The 14,009-nt window shown below is 45.4% G+C and overlaps 2 non-coding genes across 2 annotated transcripts; both read right to left on the reverse strand.

Annotated features, from left to right (window-relative positions):
• Positions 1 to 9,939: 9,939 nt before the first annotated feature.
• Positions 9,940 to 10,011, reverse strand: trnac-gca (transfer RNA cysteine (anticodon GCA)). Its single transcript has one exon. It is a non-coding gene; the product is annotated as a tRNA-Cys (tRNA).
• Positions 10,012 to 10,287: 276 nt separating this feature from the next.
• On the reverse strand, positions 10,288 to 10,359 carry trnac-gca (transfer RNA cysteine (anticodon GCA)). Its single transcript has one exon. It is a non-coding gene; the product is annotated as a tRNA-Cys (tRNA).
• Between the last annotated feature and the right edge of the window lie 3,650 nt (positions 10,360 to 14,009).

Here is a 14,009-nt window from a genome sequence, read left to right on the forward strand (position 1 = left end):
ATTACTCAGATGACCAAGGATTTAGTTGCATCGAAATCACAACACGGGCAACATCGTGTGGAAGCTGTAGGAACTGTAATCCCATTACTATTATTATTATTATTCCTTCCAATAGACAATACAGAGACTGGCGGATTGATTTTTTCTCCGTCGATTTTGTGATCATGTTTCCTTGCGATTTTGACCACGGAACACGTTCTGTTATAGTCACAGACTGTTTTAGAAACTTCAGAGTGTTTTCAATGCACACATACTAATCATATGCATATACTATATTCCTGGCATGAGTAGCAGGACGTTGAAATGTTGCGCGATTTTTAATAGAGTGTTGAAAAAAGTAGCCCGATCTCTAACAGGTTCTACATAAGCTGGTATTATCCTATAGGATTTTTCACGCATACCGTTAGTTTTTTACCTAAAAACAACTCACAGTCTTTCTTTTTTGACTTAATACACTTTCTCAACATAAGCCTAGACTGATAGGATTTCTATGATATGACGAGACTACTGTCTAATCGGATCAGCTTGTCTTCGTATCCTATTCATCCACCCGTACTGATCTTTATTCTACGTTAGAGCAATATCGTGGCGTGACCTACTGATGTTACAAACCCCCGTTTAGCTAGGCGGAGCGTTTCTTATTCATAGGATTTCTTTTTGCAGTTGAACGCCGCACAATCAGGCCAGTGTTCTTCCTGCCTTCTAAATATTCATCCTTTCAGACCTCCTTTTTAGAGCGGTAGCCATGAATTACTAGATATTCACCCGTTCAGACCTCCTTTTTTTGGAGCGGTAGCCATGAATTACGAGATATTCATCCGTTCAGACCTCCTTTTTTGGAGAGGTAGGCATGAATATTTTTCTAACTACTTATTTATTGGTACGTTTATGACCTTATGAGCAGGCAACAGCTGCGCACACCAGGCCAGGCAGCTCAGCCAGAGAGCGCAAACAACCGCACCTAGTCAAACCACATAAGGTCCTTAAATGAATGGCTCGGCGAGAGGGGCAGTCTGAATCACACACACCCAACACAGGTTGCCCGCTCAGGTTGATTGGGCTGTGTTTACGCACATCCCAAAACAGATCCTGAGACAGTCGAGCCCGGTCAAGCAGAACCAGACGGAACAACTCCTCCCAATCAAACCAGACACGTGGGTCCGTTCGAACGGTCCGACCAGAACGAGTGCAAGCCCCCTCCCCTAAACGCCCGACACCAGCAAGGTCCACAGCCCCCACTCACTTAGTCCTTACACCTGCACATATATGTTTATTTATCTATTTTAAAAAAAAATCACACATGCATGCAATTCATTGAATTCAAAAGTTCTTCAACATTTACTGGGGTTTTTAGGACATTTTAAAGAGAGACCTACGTGATGCCCCTCTCGGTGAGACAGGATCTCTGAAGCAATCTATACAAACATTTCAACTACGTAAGAACAAGCTTACCTTTTTATAGTTGTGTGGCCACATTTGTTTGCAAGATTGTCCAAAGAAACTATCGTCAGCCAAGAACGTCTCAGTCCCTGTCACTCCTGGCTAAGCTCGCCAAGTTCAGTCGTGGAAAATCAGTTCAAATATAACGCTTACAAGAACTTGTGAATTCAATAATAGACGTTTAATACAACGTGTTGCAAGCCGGATTGGTCCGCGGAACACACACCTTTTTCAGAGCACTCACTCTGATTTATACACATACAACATATGAGTCCATCCCACATGCAAATGAAGTTACATCCCAATCTGTGCATCCTGCTTGTTCACGCCCAATAACGCCAATATCTGCTTTCCGTCAGATTATATTGGTGACAAGACCCTTGCTCTGTCCCTGCACTCAGCTTAATGCGTTCTTCTGTATGTGTGTTATCTAGGATCAGCAGACTATGTGTCTCCTCTGTTTTTAGCGTGTCCAGCTATACTAAAAATACTATACATTCCTCCATTCTACAGGCCTATGCTTTGGCCCTGCACCTAGCTCAATGTGTTCCTTTGTATGTGTGTCTTTATCTCGGATCAGCAGACTGTGTGTCTCCTCTGTTTTTAGTGTGTCCAGGTGCCCTAGGCGCCTATGTGTCGCCTTCCCTTCGTGTGGTCTGTTTAATGTTCAGCTGTCCCATACTCTCATGGCCTTACTCTGGTCTCCTGTCCTATACAATAGATAATGCATTTTACCAGAATGGCAAATGCACTCTATGAGTGTATCTTTCTCTTGTGTTACAGTATTATGTTCCTCCATATATGTACATCATTCTCCCATAAAACCCTCCTCTGGTGCTTATTTAGCACCAAAAAAAGGACATATAGGGTGGAGCATAATACCAACAGTTGATTAACAAAAATAAAGCTTACAAATCACCTGGACCAAACATCTCCAGATCCTATTTGAAACATAAAAGACTTACAAAACCCAACTAGACCAAACATCTCCAAAAAATAACATAGATAGGAGTAAAAGATCCAATTAGAAACATTTAAAGAAAACCTAACTAGACCAAAGATCTCTAGTATTTCATAAGAGTAAAAGATCTAATTCGGTATAGAATCAATAAAAATAATACATGACATTTTGATGAAGCATGAGCATTTAGTATGTCCACACATCCAGAAACTATCAGCTATTCCTTAATCCTGATTCTTTATCAGTTCAAGATATAATGTTACTTGTGTGATAAAACCACATTTTACCTTTGTGTTTTACATACCTTAAGGGAACATTTCAACATTTTCTGTATGGTTAGTGACATTCGGTTTTCGTTTCATAAAATAATCAAATTTTGGTCATTTTTCCACTATCCCGGAAAATCCCACAAGAGGGCATAAGCAATCATATTGCAATTTGACAAAACATCACGACTTAAGGGAACATTTCGACATTTTCTGTATGGTTAGTGAAAAAGTCGATATTGCAAATGTAAGGTCCCTTACTAGACGTCTGAAAACATTTGTAAAATTCAGGGACGGCGTCGGGCCGAGCGGCAGGGCCAGACCTACCGGGAAGTCATCAAATGAACTTTGTCGGACATTCGGTTTTCGTTATATAAAATGATCAAATTTTGGTCATTTTTCCACTATCCCGGAAAATCCCACAAGAGGGCATAAGCAATCATATTGCAATTTGACAAAACATCACGAATCACGACCGGGCCTTATCTCAAAAACTGAAAATATTTCGAAGCCGAAACTTGGTGAGCATAGGTTTGGCATGATGGGCAGTTGGCCCCGAACAAGATCGCGTCTAGGCCTCAACGGTTTTTGAGTTATGGCCATTTTTCTGGGATTAAAGGTCCAAAATGAAAATAGAGAAATTATTTTTTCACTTCACGTCAAAGTCAAGGAGCCTCCGGTGTCAATAAATAAAATCAGCCATTTATCTACCGTCATTTAAGAGAAATCGTACAATGACAGATTGGTGATGTTCAAATATAGGTGATGTTCAAAGATAGGTGTTTTTTCAACAGTTACAGATCCAGTTGCAGGGTGTTCATACGAATATTTTTAAAGTGTGCTGCGGAGCTCTGCGAGATTTCTGTGATTTTCTATGATTTTCTGAAATAACACACACTCACTAAACCCTCCGTAAATAACTCAGTTCTTAACGTAAAGACTTAAAACTCAGGATTCTGTAAAGGCATACCCCAATCAGGATATGGGTTTATTTATAGCTTCCTGTGCCAACAGGAAGTGCCTTAAATGGTGTCATAGTGGCTGTTTCCAAGGGTTAAAAAGGTCAGATCTTTTCAAAACTTCATAACTGTAAATCAGTCATTTTTCCAATAAAAATTCAAAGGAAAACTAAATCACACAGATACACAACTTGGAAGGAGGGACGTATTGGGGTGGGTAGAGACTGACACTGTCAGGATTTGGCCAGGGTTGTTCCGGGTTTTGGTCACTAGATGCCCCCATTGTGCTTTTTGACCTTATGTTTTTTCCCTTGTTCCCCATTATTATTTGCACCTGTGCCTCGTTTCCCCTGATTGTATTTAAACCCTTAGTTTCCCTCAGTTATGTGCTCTGTGTTTGTATGTTAGCACCCAGCCCTAGTGTTCTGTGTATTCTTGTCGATTCTGGTGGATGCTCTTGTGGAATTCTGTTTTTGTTTTTGAGTATCTCTTGAGGCTTTTTTGTGCTATTCCTACCACCTTTTGGATTTACCATTTTTGTATTGAAGGACTTCTCCTTTTTTACTTTATTAAATACACCATCTTAAGTACTGCTGTGTCTGCCTCATCTTCTGGGTTCTGCTGACTATTCGTGGCTCAGTTGGTTAAGTGACTGTTTCTCACTCCGTAGACCCAGGTTCGTAACCGGGTCCTGACAGAAACACAGAGCCAAAAATGAACCCAGAGGCAGCCAGTTCCCAGGACCTCTTTGCCATGCTGTCCCACCACCAGGAGACTGTCCAACGCCACGAAGCCGCACTGGTTCAGCAAGAGGCCTTAATGGCTAGACATTCTCATCTTCTGTCGGAGATGCTGACTTCCATTAAGCAAATATCTGATCGTCTTACCCCGGCAACAGTTCCCGTCCCAGTACCTCAGATTCACGTACCCATGGCAGTTAACCCCCTGGCTGAACCTCGTCTTCCACCTCCCCAACGGTTCTCAGGTGATCCAAGTGCTTGTAAAGGGTTTCTCACCCAATGTTCTCTCTCCTTTGAGCTACAACCCTCGTCGTTTCCCACCGACCGGTCTAAGATCGCTTATATCATCACCCTGCTGTCGGAAAAAGCCCTGGCCTGGGCTACTGCTGTGTGGGATGCCCATAGTTCCTGCTGTGCCAGCTACTCTGCCTTTGCTGAGGAATTCAAACGAGTGTTTCAAGGCCCAAGCAGTGGTTCTGACTCAAACAGCTCCTGACTCTCCACCAAGGTTGGCGCAGCGTGACGGACTATGCCATCCAGTTCCGCACGGTGGCAGAAGCAAGTGGCTGGAACAACAAGGCGCTCACGGTGTGCTTTCTGAAAGGCCTTTCCGACACTATCCAAGATGAACTGGCCACTCGGGAACCACCGGACAATCTCGAGTCCCTGATCAAGTTGGCCTCACGCATTGACCAGCGTCTGAGAGAGAGAGAACTCAACCGTAGACCTCTAGCCCCTATCAGTCCCAGCTCCGAGTCCCCACCTTTATCCTCGCTGGCTCCATCGGAACCCATGCAGATTGGACGCATCTCCCAGGCTGAGAGAGACCGCCGGATGAGGGAGCGACGCTGTCTATATTGCGGCAAACCGGGCCATTTCCGTTCCACGTGTCCCGGGCTCCAGGGAAACGCTCTGTCCCGTACAGACCGGGGGAACTGTAACGGGAAACATAACCTCCTCCCATCCGTCCAACTCCCGTCTGCTCATTCCAGTCACCCTCTCCTGGGTCAACCACAAGCTTCACCTTCAAGCCTTGGTAGACTCTGGAGCCGCAGGTAACTTCATGGATGGTGTCTGGGCGAAGGAGAATGGCGTTCCCTCTGAACCTCTAAGTGAACCCATGAGGGTCACTACATTGGATGGAAGCCCTTTGGGATCTGGACTTGTCACTCATGTCACTACCTCCTTGCGACTTTCAGTTTCACAACACCAGGAATTGATGAACTTTCATTTGATCTCCTGTTCCGAGTTCCCTCTCGTCCTTGGATACCCCTGGCTTCACAGCCATAACCCTCACATCGACTGGTCTGTGGGCACTATCAAGCAGTGGGGTCCTACGTGCCAAGCTACTTGTATTTTCCAGAATTCCCGAGTTCTACTCCCAAGTCTTTAGAATCCATCGACCTGACCCGAGTTCCCGAGTGTTACCATGACCTCAAACTGGTGTTTAGCAAACAGAGGGCCACCATGCTACCACCCCATAGACCTTACGATTGCCCCATCGACCTGTTTCCGGGCACTTGCCCCCCAGGGGTCGGATCTTTCCCTATCTCCACCCGAACGAGCTGCTATGGATACCTACATCAAGGACGCTCTGGAAGCAGGCCTCATGCGTCCATCCACCTCCCGGCGGGAGCAGGGTTTTTCTTTGTGGCCAAGAAAGACGGTGGATTACGTCCTTGCATCGACTACCGGGGACTCAATGCCATAACCGTCCGTAACCGTTACCCGCTACCCCTTATGGCCACAGCCTTCGAGCTGCTCCAGGAAGCAGTTGTTTTCACTAAGCTTGACCTGCGGAACGCATACCATCTTGTGCGGATCAGACCTGGTGACGAGTGGAAAACCGCTTTCAACACGCCTACTGGTCACTATGAATACTTGGTGATGCCCTTCGGCCTGACCAACGCCCCAGCGGTGTTCCAAGCGCTCATAAACGATGTGCTTAGGGATATGCTTAACATATTTGTGTTCGTTTACTTGGATGACATCCTCATCTTTTCGAGCTCCCTTCAAGAACACACTAAGCATGTCAGACAAGTACTCAAACGCCTCCTGGACAGCCATCTGTACGTTAAGCCGGAAAAATGTGAATTCCATTCATCCCGAGTACAATTCCTGGGATTTGTAGTGGAACCCGGTCGAGTCCAAATGGACCCCAGGAAGGTAGGGGCGGTAGCGGATTGGCCCACCCCCAAATCCGTTAAGGAAGTTCAGCGTTTCCTGGGCTTCACAAACTTTTACCGCAAGTTCATCAAGAACTTCAGCTTGGTGGCAGCCCCTCTCTCAGCTTTAACCAAGGGTGGCAATGCAAGGTTTTTGTGGGGAAGAGAAGCTGAGACGGCCTTCCAAGGACTCAAGCAGCGCGTTCTCTCTGCTCCCATCCTGATACTACCGACTACGGATGAACCATTTGTGGTGGAGGTAGACGCATCAGAGGTTGGTGTTGGAGCTGTCCTGTCTCAGAGGGGTGAAGACAAGAAGCTTCATCCGTGCGCTTTCTTCTCACACCGGCTTACCCCGACTGAGAGGAACTACGATGTGGGGGATCGTGAACTCCTAGCGGTTAAGATGGCATTGAAGGAATGGAGACACTGGCTCGAGGGGGCTTCTCACCCGTTTCAAGTGCTTACGGACCACAAAAATCTGGAGTATATCCAGCAGGCGAAGCGGTTGAACTCTAGACAAGCTAGATGGTCTCTTTTCTTCAATCGATTCCAGTTTATCCTCACCTATCGGCCCGGGTCGAAGAATCTCAAACTGGATGCCCTGTCCCGAGTCTATGCTCCTGCCATTCGAGATGACACGGACATGCCTGTCCTTCCTGCTGCTAAGATCGTGGCTCCGATCTCGTGGCAAGTTGAGGATACCGTGAGACGTGCTCAAGCTAGCGAACCGGACCCGAAAGGAGGTCCTGCCAATCGGTTGTTTGTCCCCAAGGCAGTGAGGACTCAGGTCCTTCTGTGGGGGCACTCCTCTCGCCTCACCTGTCATCCGGGCGTAGGTCGCACCTTGGAGTTCATCCAGCGTAAGTTCTGGTGGCCTACCATAAGAGAAGACGTTGCCACTTTCGTCAATGCCTGTCCCGTGTGCTGCCAGGGCAAATCTTCTCACCTCCACCCTCAAGGACTCCTTCACCCTTTACCTGTTCCCCACGGACCCTGGTCCCATATCTCATTGGACTTTATTACTGGACTTCCTCCATCCCATGGCAATACTACTATCCTAGACATAATCGACAGGTTTTCAAAGGCGGCCAGGTTCGTCCCTCTGACTAAGTTACCTTCTGCCAAGGAAACGGCTGAGTTGGTAATTAATCATGTGTTCCGAGTCTTCGGCATTCCTCAAGATATGGTTTCTGACAGAGGTCCCCAGTTCGCCTCAAGGTTTTGGAAGGCCTTCTGCCAACTCATGGGGGCTTCTGCCAGTCTATCTTCAGGGTACCATCCGGAGTCCAACGGCCAAACAGAGAGGATGAATCAAGAGCTGGAAACCACCCTCCGATGTATGACTCGAGACAACCCGTCCACATGGTCATCCTTTATTGTTTGGGCCGAATACGCGCACAACACCTTGCGCTCCTCCTCCACTGGTATGTCCCCACGAGTGTCAGTTTGGCTATGCTCCTCCATTGTTCCCGGACCAGGAGGCAGAAGTCAGAGTGCCTTCAGCCTTGAAGTTCGTCAGACGCTGTCGGCTTATGTGGAGGAAGACCCGTCTTAATCTTATGCGTTCCTCACAGAGGTACCAACAACAAGCCAACAGACGTCGCCGTCCCGGGCCTGCCCTGCGCCCCGGCCAGAGAGTCTGGCTCTCCACAAGAGACTTACCTCTACGGGTGGAGTCTCGCAAGCTGTCCCAAAAATACATCGGTCCCTTCAAGGTTGCCAGGAGAGTTAACCCAGTTTCTTATCGCCTACACTTACCCAGATCCCTTAAGATTAATCCCACATTTCACATTTCATTGTTAAAACCTGATGTTTTTTCTCCCCTTGTCCCGGCAGACAGACCTCCCCCTCCGCCTCGTGTCATTGGAGGCCGGCTTATACCGTCCATCGGATACTGGATTCCCGCCGGGTGCAGCGGTCCTGGCAGTATCTGGTGGACTGGGAAGGCTACGGTCCCGAGGAGCGCTCCTGGGTTCCTGCCAAAGACATCCTGGACCCTGACCTCATTCGTCAGTTCAGGGCCCTCCACCCTGAGAGAGCTGGTAGGAACGTCAGGAGCCGTTCCTAGGGGGGGGATTCTGTCAGGATTTGGCCAGGGTTGTTTGGTCACTAGATGCCCCCATTGTGCTTTTTGACCTTATGTTTTTTCCCTTGTTCCCCATTATTATTTGCACCTGAGCCTCGTTTCCCTGATTGTATTTAAACCCTTAGTTTCCCTCAGTTCTGTGCTCTGTGTTTGTATGTTAGCACCCAGCCCTAGTGTTCTGTGTATTCTTGTCGATTCCGGTGGATGCTCTTGTGGAATTCTGTTTTTGTTTTTGAGTATCTCTTGAGGCTTTTTTGTGCTATTCCTACCACCTTTTGGATTTACCATTTTTGTATTGAAGGACTTCTCCTTTTTTACTTTATTAAATACACCGTCTTAAGTACTGCTGTGTCTGCCTCATCTTCTGGGTTCTGCTGACTATTTGTGGCTCAGTTGGTTAAGTGACTGTTTCTCACTCCGGAAACCCAGGTTCGTAACCGGGTCCTGACAGACACTGCCTCCAATAGTTAGCTTTGTTCGAGCTAAAAAAGAACCGTCAGACCTAGAGTTCCGAAACTTTAGAAACTTGTTCTAGACCTCAGGTCAATAGTGCGTGGTGAGTTAGGTGGCTCTAGAAGGTTCTCGGACCGAGAAACAACCTCGTACATTTGCAATGACATCAATTCATTTTGACCATTACGAAAATGGCAACATTTAGAAAAGTCTCAGAGACACAAGACTAGGTGCATTGAAACCGGCTCGGCCCATAGACATGGACCCCAACGTTTCTGTCCGATAGCTCATTCAAGGACCCCATAGCAAGGCATGGAAAAAAGTGGATTTTCAGCACCAATTAGGGTTTTACTCGGGCACCGAAGGACCTATCGAGCCGAAACTTGGGATTCGGGGTCGCCTCACATAGGACTACACATAATGTCCGAACTGGACCCGTAGCTAGAACATAACTATGTGTTTTACGTTTTTATTATGTTTTAAACTAAAGGCGCTGTGAATTATGGGCCTGCTCTGACATATGTGATAGTTGGCTTCTAAATGAGTTGGAAAAAGTGGGTTTGGTGTCAATTGGTATCAGTTTGGTGTCAGAATGACATCTAATTGACTGATGGACACTGACTTGCTAGTTGACTTTTGTTAATTTGCAATATGTTTAAGCGGAGAGGGACCATCACCAAAATGGCATTCTGAAATCAACACAAAAAATGGCATCACCATAGTGTCCAGGGTGTGCCGAGTTCAACGAGACGCTCCGCTTGACCGTAGCTCGCTTGGTCTGAGCGCAGCGACCATGACCATTGAGTAAAATAATCTAAAAAGGACTACTCCAACCCTCAAGATAAACATCATAAGTACATGATCCAAGGAGGCACCAGGATTTGAATCCGGGACCTCTTGATCTGCAGTCAAATGCTATACCACTGAGCTATACCCCCTCTGTTTGAAGATGTCTAAAGATGGAAAAATGGTCTAATAAGGGACATTTCAGCTGGAGAAATTCATATCCGGATAAAGTACACTCTCACATTGAAAACATAACCATAAAGTATTTGATTTCAAGTTGACAAAAGGCGTCTATTGCACTTCCAACTCTGTTATGAAATCTCTGACTGAGAGAAAAAGCATCGAATGGGGGACATTTTAGATTGAGTAACATAATCTAAAAAGGACTACTCCAAACCTCAAGACGCACATTGAAAGAACATGATCCAAGGGGGCACCAGGATTTGAATCTGGGACCTCTTGATCTGCAGTCAAATGCTCTACCACTGAGCTATACCCCCACTACTTGAAACTGTCTAAAGGTGGAAAAATGGTCTAATAAGGGACATTTCAGCTGGAGATGTTCATGTTCTGATAAAGTACACTCTCACATTGATAACATACCCATAAAGTATTTGATTTCAAGTTGACAAAAGGAGTTGAGCCTGAGACCTCTTGATCTGAAGTCTATTGCACTTCCACCTCTGGTAGGAACTGTCTGACTGAGAGAACAACCATCTAATGAGGGGCATTATAGATTGAGTAGGATAAACTTAAAAGGAGCACTTCCTCTCTCAAGATACACTTTGAAAGTACTTGATTTAAGTGGGCACCAGGATTTGATCCTGAGAAATTGTCTAATAAGGGACATTTCAGATGGCAATCTACATAACCTAATCAAGAACACTCTCTCTTTGAAAACATATCCATAAAGTATTTGATTTCAAGTTGACAAAAGGATTTGAAACTGAGACATCTTGACCTTAAGTCTATTGCACTTCCACCTCTGTTATGAACTCTCTGACTGAGAGAAAAACGAATTAATGGGGACATTTTAGATTGAGTAACATAATCTAAAAAAGCCAACTCCTTCACTCCAGATACACATTGAAAGTACATGATCCAAGGGGGCACCAGGATTTGAACATTAGACATCTTGATCTGCAGTCAAATGCTCTACCACTGAGCAATACCCCCTCTGCTTTAAACTGTCTAAAGGTGGAAAAATAGTCTAATAAGGGACATTTCAGCAGAAGATCTTCATATCTGGATAAAGTACACTCTCACATTGAAAACATACCCATAAAGTATTTGATTTCAAAGGGACAAATGGATTTGAACCTGAGACCTGAATTGTAGCGCACCCTCTGCTTGGAACTGTCTGACAGAGACAAAAACATCTAATAACAGACATTTTAGATGGAGAGTTATATTGCCAAATAAATGAACTGTTAATAAAGACCTCTCCCTCTATGGAAACTCACCTATAATGTATTTGATAACAAGGCGATAGTAGGATTTGAACCTGAGATCTCTTGATTTGAAGTGTGACGCACTTCACACCCCCCCTGTTAGAAACTGAGAGCTAAAACAGCTGAGACAAAAAACAGCGAATAAGGGAAAACCCCCATGAGATGGCAAAAATGAATGGCAACATATTGGCTTTGGACGAAACACATACACAAAAAATATCCCAAAGATGGCGAGTGCACTCTACCGTAGATTTTCATATTGCAAATGGTCACAAAGTCAAGACCCAAGACCCAACACCCTCTAAAAAATTGCTTTCTGGACCGTTTTTTGTTTTGTTTCGTTTTTGACAATTATACCGTATGAACATACCTTTGTCTAATTTTATTGAGTTTGTCCATAAGGCCTATGTTTTGTGATTAAGAGTAACAGCACCTAATAAAGAACACTCCCTCTCTCAAATCACACTTATAAAGCATTTAATTTCAAGTTGGCAAGTTGGAATCTGGGACCTCTTGATTTGAAGTCAAATCCTCTATCACTGAGCTGTACCCCATCTGCCAGGAACTGGAGAGAATTACCGTCTAATAAGAGACATTTTATATGAAGAGTAACAGCACCTAATAAGGAACACCCTCTCTCAAGATACACTTATAAAGCACATTACTTCAGGCGGGCTGCAGGATTTGAACCTGGAATGCAAAAGGGTGCACTAGGATTTGAGTTATGACAGAGAAAGTCAAAAGTGGCTTTTCAAGCATCCTGGTGTTCAGTATTGTTCCACAAGAGGCCAGTAGAAGGCTTGAAAATAAGTTATTTTGCCATTTTGCCAATATGCCAATTCCTTCTATTGACAAACTATTGAGTATCAAATACCTTGACTACTGTCGTGGAAATTTCCTCTATTTACCAAATCATGGGAGCAAACCACACACACGTCAGAGTTAGTTATCAAAGTCCATCTTTAATTATATGAGCTCTATAGCATTTTCTGTGACTCTCAACCGTTCAGTATCTCTACTCAAAAGTTGAGAGCCCCCACACAATGGCAAATGGGATCCTTTATAGCGAAGATTCACCCCCTCCTAGACGACATGACAAAACACAGGTCTTAGGAACTTACACAAAGAAAGACTTTACTTCTGAGAGGAGTATCCCCTAGCCAGACAGAGTTGGCTATACATTGTTGTTCAGCTTTGTCTCCTTTCTCAAACTCAGAACCATAAACCAATCCTCCATATCAACAGGCATATATCAAATTGTCATTTAGATACAACCAATTCTAAATACGGATCACCACCTCAAGCTGAACCTCGGCAAGACGGAGCTGCTCTTCCTCCCGGGGAAGGACTGCCCGTTCCATGATCTCGCCATCACGGTTGACAACTCCATTGTGTCCTCCTCCCAGAGCGCTAAGAACCTTGGCGTGATCCTGGACAACACCCTGTCGTTCTCAACTAACATCAAGGCGGTGGCCCGTTCCTGTAGGTTCATGCTCTACAACATCCGCAGAGTACGCCCCTGCCTCACACAGGAAGCAGCGCAGGTCCTAATCCAGGCACTTGTCATCTCCCGTCTGGATTACTGCAACTCGCTGTTGGCTGGGCTCCCTGCCTGTGCCATTAAACCCCTACAACTCATCCAGAACGCCGCAGCCCGTCTGGTGTTCAACCTTCCCAAGTTCTCTCACGTCACCCCGCTCCTCCGCTCTCTCCACTGGCTTCCAGTTGAAGCTCGCATCCGCTACAAGACCATGGTGCTTGCCTACGGAGCTGTGAGGGGAACGGCACCGCAGTACCTCCAGGCTCTGATCAGGCCCTACACCCAAACAAGGGCACTGCGTTCATCCACCTCTGGCCTGCTCGCCTCCCTACCACTGAGGAAGTACAGTTCCCGCTCAGCCCAGTCAAAACTGTTCGCTGCTCTGGCCCCCCAATGGTGGAACAAACTCCCTCACGACGCCAGGACAGCGGAGTCAATCACCACCTTCCGGAGACACCTGAAACCCCACCTCTTCAAGGAATACCTAGGATAGGATAAGGCGGTTCTTCTCACCCCCCCCCCCCCTTAAATGATTTAGATGCACTGTTGTAAAGTGGCTGTTCCACTGATGTCGGAGGGTGAATTCACCAATTTGTAAGTCGCTCTGGATAAGAGCGTCTGCTAAATGACTTAAATGTAATGTAAATGTAAATGTAAATACAACCAATCCTGGACAAACTCACAGAGACACACTGACTTGGCACACAGACCTTGTGGAGCAAAAGATATGTTTACACATGATGACACTTTGACCTCTCCCCTCTCTGCGGCCCATGCAACTTAGTCTTGACATAGAACAGATAACTGCAACCTCGCCACAGTATTATACAAAAACACCATTCTGATGAGAAGTAACTTACAAACATATGATGAATATAAAACATCTTACATATGTTACGAACAAATTCTGATTATTCCCTAACATTCCCCTCTCAAGGGACTCAGTCCCTTCTGAAAAATCAGAATATTAATTACATACTCAATATTTAAAAATTTAAATCCCCTCAATGTCAAATACCTTAGCTTATATGTAAGCTTTCTCCCTTCTGGAACTAAGTTTACAACCTGTATTCTACAAGACAAACTTGCACATGTTTAATAACACAGAATAATCCATTTGAGGAAAATAAAAACATAACATATTTATGCTCTTTAAGTT

The sequence above is a fragment of the Oncorhynchus masou genome, chromosome 9 (assembly GCF_036934945.1).
Source record: "Oncorhynchus masou masou isolate Uvic2021 chromosome 9, UVic_Omas_1.1, whole genome shotgun sequence".
Taxonomy (NCBI): Eukaryota; Metazoa; Chordata; class Actinopteri; order Salmoniformes; family Salmonidae; genus Oncorhynchus; species Oncorhynchus masou.